At 40.4% G+C, this 12594-nt stretch overlaps 1 long non-coding RNA gene across 2 annotated transcripts; it reads right to left on the bottom strand.

The window, feature by feature from the left end:
- Nucleotides 1-6897: 6897 nt before the first annotated feature.
- On the bottom strand, nt 6898-11059 carry LOC134444587 (uncharacterized). Of its 2 annotated transcripts, none has more exons than XR_010034039.1 (5): nt 11000-11059; nt 10552-10620; nt 9243-9266; nt 8726-8776; nt 6898-7716 (listed from the first exon to the last, which is right to left on the bottom strand). It is a non-coding gene; the product is annotated as an uncharacterized LOC134444587 (long non-coding RNA). The 2 variants fall into 2 exon arrangements; XR_010034038.1 differs by having other exon boundaries at nt 9243-9263.
- Between the last annotated feature and the right edge of the window lie 1535 nt (nt 11060-12594).

Here is a 12594-nt window from a genome sequence, read left to right as displayed (position 1 = left end):
CCAGTGTTTCCCAAACTCGGGTACGCGTACCCCTAGGGGTACGTAACGTCATTGCAAGGGGTACGGAAAAAGATTTGGAATTAAGAAAAAAAATGCAGGAAGAAAAAAAAATCAAATGGCAAAGAATAATGGCAACATAGGCCTAATACAATAAAAAAGTAACCTAGTTATCAGTCCCAGCACTTTACTATGCATGTACAAAGTTGTAGGTGAGGGGGGAACAAACTAATAAATGCGAATGTAGGAAACGCCATGTTCTCATTGCGCGTCTGCTTGCATGGTCATAGGAGGGAAAATGTATGCCTAGTCTGGCATAACCAATAGGCCTACTTTTTAAAAAATGTGCTAGGCCTACATAAATATATAATGAACACTTCATGACAGTCATCTACATTACGCCAAGTATAGGGCTCCTACAACAAGACATGTTTTTTTTTTCTAAAGCGGTCCACCTGCTGGCACGTAGGCTACGGACCAGTTTGTTGTTTGACTTGTGCGCCAGTGGTGTAGTCTACACTCTAAGAAAATTTCCCTGCAAAATAACGGCAGTTACTGGCAATTATATTTACCTGTAATTCTACTGTTATTTCACACCAAAAATCAAATACAGCTCATTGCTGTTTAATGTATCACAGTATATAACATTTTTTCAGCAGCAATTGAACTGTTAAATAACAGTACTCTACAGAAAAATAACAGTACATTTCAGTTAAAAAGTTGAATTGTACTGTGTGATGACAGGCAAATACTGGGTCATAGTTGTATTCATGAATATGGCCATGGCAACTTCCCACCCCACCCATCATTCTCCATAACTGTGGTACCCTGGCCATGTTACCACCCCACCCTCCCATCGTTCACCATGACTGGAGTGCCTTGAGCATGATACTATGGCGCAATGCTGTATTGAGAAAATGGTTTGCGGTGGTCCTTTGAAAGTGTGGGCATGAATAAAATTTCAGAGTACGCAGTGCTATGTTACAATGATAGTGTGCAAGGTGGGCTTTTTACTGTATCTCTTGATGAGCCAATGATGAATATAGCATTGGTCAGTCTTTAAAAAATTATTTTGCACCAAGTAGCACAGCAAACAAGCAGCACTACAAGCTAGCTCTCAAAGCAATGCCTAATTTGCAGCAGGCACATTATATGCAACAATGCCACAAAATGATGCCACATACAGCAAGCTTTCACAAAGAGGAAAGTGTGCAAGCATGTAAGCAAGCTTGTAGGCAAACAAGTGCTATGCTGTGCCATGCAGGCCAGCCAGCAGGCAGGCAAGCAACTGAAGTGTTGATAGTCCAGATTTATATACAGGTGCAAGAGTACCATGTGACCAGAGTCATCAGGCCCTTGGCAGGTGACGCCCGTAATTGAATAATGGCATAACAGCCCTACTCAGGTGAGGCCAGGCACTGATTAGCAGATTGGTTTAGATGGGGCTGCTTGTTGCAAGAGTGTTACAAGTTCTTAAAATGTTTCAGCCATTCACACTTTCATCACTATCAAAATGCATGTGCTACACACACTTTGCTGCATTTCCTTAGAAATTGTTTCATCATGCTTGATAGTATCAGATAATCTTTAACCAGTCAGAATGACTTCAGTTCTTCAGGTGGTATTGAAGTTTGATGGTGATCACGGACAAGTGGAGGATGAATGGGTTTCAATGGTGCTGCCTAAAATAACTTGTTATTTTCTAGAGATGCACCGGATCCGGTTCCGGTTCCGGATCCGTCAGGATAATAGAGTTTTTCACAGGGTCCGGGTCCGGCAGGATCTTAAGCAGTGGATCCGGTATCCAGCATGTTACCTAAAAATCAGGGTCTGGTGCATGTCTAGCCTAGGCTTTTCAGTCTTTCACAACCCCAATCACTGCATGGAGTGAAATCCCTTTGGAAGCGGCTATTGCAGGCAGTGTGGCAATAAGCCAATGAGTCTAAAAAATAGTTTGCGCCAACGTAATAAAAAGGGCCCACGTGTGCGAGTAGACTATATGTTTCGACCCTTTTGTAGGATCCGGTATCCGGTTCCGGATCCGGCAGGATCTTATTCAGTGGATCTGGTATCCGGCAGGATCCTAAAAATCAGTTTTTTCCACAACGGCGAATACTGCTATTGTGCAGTACTTACTGTTTATGCTCAAAGTAATATTTTCACAGTAGTTGTCTGTTTTTTCGAAAAGCAGTAGAATGCTGTTGCAGAATTTCCGTAAATAAACAGCTATTTGTTACAGTGTAGACAAATGAAACGTTGCGTTGCATGTAGGGATGGGAATCTTCATCATCAAAGCGATACGATGTGCATCTCGATACACATGGCAACGATACGATACATTCACGATTCATGAAATTACCAGTGGTAAGATACGATACGATTCTCCTACCTACTGCGATGCAGTTCGATATGGCGCGATACAATTATAATGCCATGCGATGCAGTGCGATTCGGTACGATACGATGCGATACAGAACAGATTAAAATATCAAATTGATATTAAAGGCTGTGCACAAGGCTGCCGTTAGGCATAAGCAGAGTAAACAGAGCGCTTTTAGAACCTCAACCACTTTGCCCCCAAAATTGGGGCCTCTTAAATTGAGACTGACTAAAAACATCATGAAAAAATATTTCATTACATTTGAAAACATTTTTGTTAGTTATCAAAAGGGCCATCATTTTTCAGACAAACTGTAATTGTGAATACAGTAATTAGCATTATTATTAGTAGCAGTAGTAGTATTTACTTATGAGGGGGCCTCCTGACCAGTTATGCCTAGGCCCCCAAAACCTTAGCAGCGGCCCTGGCTGTGCATATTACTTTTGAAATAGCCTATACTGGAAAACATACAGAGAGCAGTGAGAACTCATTTTGGCTTGGGCACATTGCTTTGAGCAGAGAAAATGAAAAAAAAATACACAATACAATGAATACCATGCCAATTACAGTAGGCTATATCTCTTTTTTAAATAAAAATGAGAAAACCACAGAGCTTCTGATCATGTTGGAATATTGACCTGGACATGTTATAGGCTAACTACATTTACAGGTAAGCTCTGAACAACTTATCAACCACAATTGATCCAAATTAGAACAATTTACTAAGTAGATGTTGGGAATGGGGTTAATATCAGAAGGGGGAAATAACGTGCGTACTGGACTGAGGTGTTGGAATAGTGTACTTTTCAACGGGACTTTTTAAACTTCATGGACAATCTGCACGAGCAGCAAATCAGACTGTGTGTGTCCAGCACGAGAGCTAAATATAACAGGCTCCTAAGCAATGATGCCAACTTAGCGACTTCACTTCTTTTTTACTGCATGAACAATGGACTTAACACGAATGCACAGGCTCTGTAACGTTTCCCAACACGGTTATGTTTTTTTTTTTTATCTCGTGCGCTGACTATGCTTATGCTGCTGTCATTCGGAAACTGCAGCATGTTGGCAGACAACTTTCTCTTGTTGTTTGTGCCGCACGGTAGACTACCCTATCATCTCAAATAGTGAAGCGAGTACTCTCTCCACACGTCTTCCAGACTCGCAGAAGATGGTCGCTAGAAACTTTCATTTAAAAAGTCACCGGATGACCAGAAAACTCGCTGTATGTGACAACAAAATGTGCTCCACATTGCTGGTAACCCGCCGCTTTGACTCAAAGGAAAATACTGATTGCTTGGTCACGCCTCCTCGCAATAGAGATGGAAAGGCGGTCTGAATCAGAGCAAGATGATGTGCGTTGCGCACGAGAACAAATCCTGAAATTGACAGTTTCTAAAAAGTTTTAAGAGATATTATCCGATTTGAACCGATGCGGACAGTCAAGGTACGATGTATCTCGATTTTATTTGCGTTTCTTACCGATGCAGACGTTTGCAAATCGATGCAACCGTACCGTACAGGTCGTATCGATTTTCCGATACGTATCGGTGAATCTTCCCGTCCCTAGTTGCATGGTCATATCATATGAAGTAAAAGTAAAATAATTCTAGCCTTTATTGTTCATGTCTTATGACAAATCTTTGGTCTTTCAACATGTTCCCCCCACAAGGTTCTGTTAACTCATTCAAGGGTCTTTCTAAGAAACATGCCATTGTACCATGTCTAATGTATTCCCTGTGAGAAATATTATCCTTCTAGTTAGACCTAAGCTATTAAGTAGCCCTATGGCCTACAATGTGATTTAATTAACTTACCTGGAGATGGTCTAAGAAAACAATAATCCAATCAAGGAGATTAATATTTTGTTCCTCTGAAGAAAAAACTACTTTCCCGACAAATGCTCTGCTGAAGTCATGCATTTCACTTTCCCCGAGAGCAATAAAAGTGTTAACAGTCCAGTTCGTGCATGGGTGGCAAAGCATGATACTACTGAGCTAAAGGTCCAGACTGATATCTCTCCAACTGATATCTCTACTGATACCCATACTTCAGGAGGGGGGTTTACTTAGAATTTTCTAACCACAATGCATCAAACTGGCAAAGTGCGCATGCTCGCTGCTTAGCAAAAGCAGCACTGCTTCGTCACGAACGAGCCTAATGACAGGAGAAGAGTTGGAAAGGAGGTGGGCGGTGTCAAGTCATGACGAAAAACCATAATTGACCAATAACATCAACACATGAGGAAAATGTGCAAGAAGATACAAAATGTCCTTAGATTTAACAATACTGACCATTTAGTATATAAAAATAATTTTGCTTTAGCGAAAACACTGTGATATCAAACTATAAAAAGTCCATCATTTCAATAGAATCATTTAGGCTAGGGGATGACATCACATTCAGGTTTACTAATGTTTTACCACCCAACTCTTCTCGCTATCACAGTAACGTGGTTCCCCTGTAATGTATAGGCCTACCACAGCCCTCAGTGTACTCCATAACAAGTTACCACTGCAGGTGTGAGTGGGTGCAGCCTTGCAGTACAAGTCAGACCACTTCCTCCTGTCCTCTACTGTGAACTTTGGGCTTGTGATTCGAGTCTCAATGTCACTGATGATCAAAGTTTTATTCAGTATCTTACAAAAAGACAAATGGCATAGGACATTATCTCATTTGCAGTCAAGAAGTCGAATAGAGGAAAATAAATGAGTCTTTAAGCATGCACGCACACATCCACAAACTGCGGTCATAAAACCAATATGAGGTCAATGTGCTGAACATACTGTATACAGTTGTGGTAAATGATTTACTCCAGTGCAGCTAAAGCAGGCAGGTCCAGGGTGAGGGTGAGGGTTAGTGTGGGCCACAGCAGTTTTAACGCCATAGGCCTAAGGGAGAAATAAGCCTTTAGGCAAATTCAGTATTTCTACATGGCTAAGCCAATATGCTTTTACCCCCGTGGCTGCATATAACAATATGTTTGAAGAGCAGTAGAGGGCACCTACTTTATAGTTATTTCAAAAGTTTCACCATAGTGTGGTAGAAGTCTCTTGAAGTCAATTTACACGACTACTATATTGGTATGAAAGATTGCAGTCTTTTGCTGTAACTTATTTTAATGCGCTAGCTATGTAAAAGCAATACAGAGAGGCTGTCGAGCTCAGGACAAAGGGCAATAGATAATGAGGGAGGGTGAAGACTGTGATAGAAACTGAGAGAAATAGAGAAGGAGGGCAATACTGATACATATAAACTATATAACATATATAACATAATACATTAATAACATGGACAGTCCAGGACCGATGCAAAATTAACACCCAATTCCTTATACATGTAAATCTATGCTATTACATCACATTCGTTTTGCAGATGCTCTTCTCCAAAGCAACTTACAATCAAGGAAATAATCATAGCGACAACATACGCAGATAATGTTCAAAGTGCACAGGAAACACAACAAAACCAAAAAAGCATCAGCCCCTGAGGACTGTCGGCCCAGATGACCAGTCCAGCCCTGCCTGGGAAACATACAGAACAATAAGTGCAGAATAGATGCCAAGTACAGTAGGGTTAGTGGGTTTTTTTCCAGGTCGGTTTTGTACTTCAGCAAGTGAAATGACTAGGGGCCAAAAGAGAATCTTCGTTAACGATTAGGCCTACATAGTCATTAATGCTTCGTTAATGATTTGTCTTACACAGTCAGATTCAGCCCAATCACTACATGAGCAGCAGCATCCAACCATTCACTAATTACATTACAAGCAAATAAACATGGCAAGGGCTCCTTGAAAATACCATACACCTGCTGCCCTCACATCACATCAATTAAACAGGTTATTTAACTGGCATTTTGTGATGAATGATTTCATGTACATGAGTTCAAAATTTTGTTTATAACCTGACTGTGCGAAAATATCTGCGCACAACTCAATCTCTGATTGTTGCAAACCGCTGTCGGTCAAAAAAAATGGCGCACGTGGTTGGCTCTCAGTGTCTTTCCCCATAACATTGTGTTTACAAACACTGAGAACCCATCTATAGAACACTATTTGTGAGGCATATCATAATGGATTTGAAAATTGAATGTGTTTGTTTTCATTTTATTGTCATTCTCTATGGACACACATTATATCTGTTAACATACATGTTAAGAATCCCCATGTTGATGTGTGGCCTATCAGTGAGTGCATCAGCAGCAGAATCAGATGCCTCAGATCACCTAGAAGAAGCTGTATGTGCATGTGTTCCTCCTCTCACTTGTTGAAGACGGTGATAACCCACTTCTACTTGACTTATGGCTATTAGTACATTTTCCTTGTGTGGTCATACGTCCTTGCTGTTCAGTATTGTTTATGTGTTATCATCATCAGGGATATTTATTACTGAGTGTCAGCAGGACAAACTGCATCTTTGAGATCATTCGTCAATGATGGATAATGTGAAATACATGTGCAGAAAGCAGATCATTGCTTTTTTAATCTTGTAAAATTTGCTTTTAATTTACTGAAATTGCTTACAGTCATTTTAAAATAAATCCATGTGTCCTTCCTATTTGTGACAATGGAGGGTAAAATCATTAGGGTGCATGGCCTACATGGAATACAGAGATACGAGATATACAGTAGGCCTATATCAGACAAAACAAGGAAAAATGAATACAAATATATGGAATCATTGAAAGAATCATTGCAGTCTAAAACATTCAGAGACAACTAATTAGCATTGGCATGTATGATCGGACAGTAACAACTGTAACATGAATTTGTTTCAAACGCCATAAAAAAACAGAGTAAATTCAAGAACAATTTAGACCATAGTGACCAGAATTAAAGTATTTCTTTGCATGTATGCATTCACAAGAATTTCCCTTTTTTGAAGACTAGTGGGCATGGTAACGGTTGGTATTGCCATAGCTGTGGTTTGGACATACCATCTGTAACCAACCCCACAAACAGGAGTCTTGCTGCCTTTATAAAAAAATTGCCAAAAACGTTTATATACACAATTCTTACATTTCAGAGCTTAATTCATTGCATTTCAGTTTGCTCTGTTCCACAATATTCCCATTAGAATTGACAAGGTATACAGTATGGTTGCTATGCAACAAGTGTACTGGTGATTTGGACATCTCCCTGCAGCCAATGATATATGGCCATGCTCTTAGACCCCGGACATCACAACAAGGTGGTTAGTCATCTTCTCTCTCTCTCTCTCGATACATTGATGACTTGAGGTCGCACCACCACTCAATTCAGGCTTTCACGTATGCAGATGATGCCATCCTCATTGACCTCATTGATGTTGATGCTTACCTCTTCCAGGACAAGTGGGAGCTGTGAGGTAGGAAATAAGACTTAGACTCACTTCAGAACCCCAAGGGTCATACTTCAAAACTTGTGTAATTGCAGTGCACAGCATTACATATAGTTAATATTCCTTATTGAGTCATTGATTTGTCCAAAATGATCATTATATCATTATATTAGTTATTTAGTTCTTTACACTCATTAGGTATCGTTCAGCGAGAAGGTCCTTGGGATAGCACCTGACAGAAGGATGCGAGACCCCAACGCAAATAACGAATACTACACTTCTTGGAGTGCCTTGGTGAAGATACACATTTTCTTTTCAACTATCTTTGGACAAAGAAGTACCTTGAACCTATGAACACCCAGCCATTTTTCTACAGGGACTGAGCACACCTCTGACTTTTGATTTTTTTGATTGTTGATTTTTGATTGTTTGCTAACTTCTGCAGACATTTCATCTGTGAAAAAAATACTGCCAGAGTGGTGTCCCGCGTGTATATTAATGTCAATGAACATTTGAAATGTTTCCATGTTCTTGGCTTAAAAATAAGTATGCTACTACTACTACTAAGCCCAGAGTCAATGCTAATGTTTGTCTAAGCAGGCATTGCTTCACCTGGAGTACTGTACCCCTAGTGGGACGCCAGGTAAGGAATTACACAGGTAAGAAAGACTTAGAAAGGTTAATAACCTCACCCAAGGCACTGAACTAGCCCTACTGTATCTACTACTACTGAGGAATCCCCAACATCTAGAGGGGTGAGCAGTAGCCTGTGTTTATGTTGCATCAGTTACCAATTATTGCGTTTTAATTGATTTACTTCAAAACACTGAGCATGAGGCTGAAGCTTCAACCACTAACTCACAGCAAATTGAAATAACTACTAATATCCCTATAGTTCTACATAAAGGGATTTAACTCCATTGTCCAGTGTCGTGTCCCTAAGGACTATCAACACAACACAAACAGTAGTAATAATGCTCTGAGTAAAGTCAAACTGAGTGTACATATGTAGTTACAAACACCACTCACCTGATATTAGTGTTTCTGTGTGCAGTGCCATGCCCAGTGTTGTGTCCAAACCTACCATTATTGACACATACACACAAGTTATAATGTATCAAAACAAAGTATCTGTGGAGACCTTAAGTACTCTCAACAAAGGATTCAAGGGCACTAAAATCTCTTCACAGTGACCGCCCAACATAATCCCACTCATTATACATGGCTACCCTTATTCATTATTCATCATTAGTTAATTATATTATTTATTATTATTTGGGAGAGAGAGATGGGGAGGACTCGGCCGCAAATGAACCCGGGTCGCCGGCACAGCAGCCGAGTGAGCCATGGCTGGGCCGACAGCATATTAATTGAATCTTGAGTCTTCATCAAGAACAGTATGAAAGATGTGAAGAATTTAAACATTAGAAGAGGGCAACAATGAGAAGGTTTTCCTGCTTAAATAAATCCTTAATCATCTTTAAATCTCTTTAAATGAGTTGATCTTGATTGTGTTTTTGAAGTGCCTGTATGTCCTTTGTCTTACCTAGCACCTTGATGTCCAGTGCTGCTAAAGAAAGCACATTTATTACAATCTTGTCAGTAGGCACATGGAAAATAGTGTTTTAAAAAATGGTCACACACTTATAATGTCGTTGGACGACATATTAGACAGCAACCCTTTTCTGGTGGTGACTTTTTTGGCGAGGCAGTGTACATTATAACTGTTTATTATATGGTGTGACGTCATCGGTCGAATGCTCCATTCATTTCAACGGGGCTCCCCAACGTTCGCACGTCTGTTATTTTTCGATAACGGACGGGTTGGTCTTTAACAGACCGCTGTCAATGGCAACAAGACTTTTCACTGCTAAAGCGACTTTCAACAAGACTCTAATCAGCTGCTGTGATAGACAACACCTGTTGTCCTGGCTACCTAGCTGTTGCCTAGCGGTGTTCCACAACGGCACTGTTTTGTTTTGCGAAGCTATAATCTTAACATTAAATAGGCCTAAAGCTCCGCGTCGGGGTCTAAAGATTCTCTCTGTCGTGCTGCTATTCCACGGTAGCGACCTTCTCGCCGAACGTTAACCCTTACATAACGAACATACAACATGAGAGTCAAAATGCAGTCAAAATAAAGGAATAGAAAACTTTTTTTTAAATGTATGTGAAGGACAACTGTCGGCGAGAAGGTCCCTGTTGTGGAATAACAAACAACAGTGATCGACAATCCCATCCCTATTGCATCTCTTCCAAAAGGGCCGCCGAACATAATGTGACTTAATACATGGCTACCCATATTCATTATTCATTGTAATTATGACGACATTGGATGAAAAGTTTAATCAACAACGCTTTCACTATTGAAAACTTTATTTTGCTGTTCACTGTAATCAAACAATGGATGATCAAATGTAGAGCAGAATGGCCTTCATTAATTTATCAATGTCTGCAACATAATATAAATACAGTTCAAGAATGCATAGGGAAATAATGGGAAGGTTGCCTGATTTTCATGGACTTCAGATCACGTACCGCAATTCTGGTCTGACCAGGACTTTAACGATTAGTGTTTCCATGGCCTCCCTCGACTTGCTACTGGTTGAGGGCTGTGCCGAAGTTTAAGCCAAACATTTCTTAGCCCAATAGAACGTCTCTGCTTAAACCACGTCACTGCCTTGAACACGCCTCTACCCAGGACGGTTGGAAATGCTCAGTTGATTGGTTCCAGACAAAATGGTTTGGGATCCCGCTGTAGCAGGATTGAGCAAGCTCCTGGCCCTACTGTGTGTAGCTGAGCTGAATGCGTTGCGTCACCAGTAGGGCGGAGCCTGGCTAATGAGAAGGCTCACCTGCTTAAAGAACCTCCCACAGGATGTGTAGGGCTCACTGGGGAGAGGGGCCAATCTTGCTGTACAGTGCTGCCAAAGCAAAAGCATTGAATAAAACCTTGTCAGTACACAGGTGGAAAAATCATGTCAAATTTAATTAACGTAAGTAATAATGCAGTGCAGTGGAAAGAAAAACCATAAAGTGATGGAATACCAGTATTATATTCCACAGGGCCGAACATTATGCCACTTATTACATGGCTACCCATATGCATTATTCATCATAATTATGACAACATTGAATGAAAAGTTTGAACAACTCTCTCTCCACTGCAAATTTATTTAGCTGTTTATTGTGGTGAAAATATGACTTATCAAATGTAGAGCAAAATGTCCTTAATTAATTGAGCAATGTCTGCAATATAATATTAATACAGTTAAAGAATGCATAAATAATGGGAGCGTTTACCTGCTTAAATAGCGATCTCTAGGGCTCATCACGGATGTGGGCCTACCACCTTTGTTATTGTGGAGGTGGGAGATAAGAGATGAAAGCAGCAGAAACATTAACACAATGCAGGTTATTTCAATGCAACAGCAGGTATGGGTATTTGAAAGGCTCTGGGTGTGTTTTGCACTGTGGGTCAACCCATGCTTAGATGTGATGAAGTTGTATTTGTGTCATTTTTTAGGTTTTCTTTTAAAATTCAAACCAATACACTCCAAAACATATAATGATAATAATAATAATAACAATAATAATAAAATAATAATAGTAATAATAATAATACATTTTATTTAAAAGGGCCTTTCAAAACATTCAAGGACACATAAGCAGATCGAAAAACAAAACAGAGTTAAAAAGTCATAAATAATAGTCTAACTGAAACAGATGCGTTTTTGGTCTGGATTTGAACTTGGCTAAAGAGTCTATGGTGCGGATGTCAGTGGATGTAGTGTCGTCCAGAGCTGAGGAGCAGAGCAGCTGAAAGCTCTATTCCCCACGGTGCTGAGACGGGCAGAGGGGACAGAGAGCAGAACAGAGGGAGCGAGAGGGAATAGCAATTTTAATAAGATTATACAGATAAGGAGGGGCAAGATTGTGACTGGCCTTGAAGGTGTGGAGGAGTATTTTAAAATTAATTCTAAATTTGATAGGGAGCCAGTGGAGATGTTGCAGAACAGGGGTAATATGACAGGATGGGGTTTTGGGTAACGAAGCTGAGTTCTGGACCAGTTGGAGCTTGTGGAGGGATTTTAGAGGGAGACCAAAGAAGAGAGAATTACAGTAATCAATGCAGGAGGTGACAAGACTGTGTACAAGACTGGAGAGTGGGGGGTGATAGAAGGACAGAGACGGTTTATGTTGCGAAGATGGAAGTAAGCAGACCGTGTTACTAATATGGGACATTATGCTTGAGTTGGGAAATTTGTGGTGCATAGAAGTGTCATAGAGGGCTAGTGCACCATGTGTCTTACCTGTCTCCTCGCTGTCCCCTCCTGCAAATGCAAAATCATTCAGCAAAGCCTCGTCAGTACACACAAGGCTAATGGCGATTTCAGAAAGTTCCAGAAAAATCTTGCTCAGTCATCAACAAATAGCATCAAATATCATCCATATTTTCATACATTGCAATGGTCTAGCAACAGATGCGTATGTGTCACCATGGATATGAACACCAAATCAAGGATGGAATGCACTTGATTATGTCAGCAATGCCAATGATACAGGTGAGTGATGATGAGGGCACCTTTATTGGCTTCAAGTCTTTTCACATCTTCTCTAACTGCAGTCAGATAGCTGCTCAGTCCTGCCAAAATAAGCAAACAAGAACAGGAAATTATTTAACCTCAATGATCACACAAGGTTTACTGTTACTGTAATTTAGTCCGACTGAAAATATGGTAGGCGCCAGATACATGTAACAGAATAGAGCTGGGGAGAGGAGCATTCCGATTGGGCCACGTAACAAAAGGCCTACGGTGGCCCGTGGTAAACAAACAATACATAAAATCATTAACTAATTATCTCCACTTTCCAATATGCTGTCTCTACTGTAGACT

Source organism: Engraulis encrasicolus, unplaced genomic scaffold (assembly GCF_034702125.1).
Source record: "Engraulis encrasicolus isolate BLACKSEA-1 unplaced genomic scaffold, IST_EnEncr_1.0 scaffold_60_np1212, whole genome shotgun sequence".
Taxonomy (NCBI): domain Eukaryota; kingdom Metazoa; phylum Chordata; class Actinopteri; order Clupeiformes; family Engraulidae; genus Engraulis; species Engraulis encrasicolus.
This window is presented reverse-complemented; position numbering and strand designations above follow the sequence as displayed.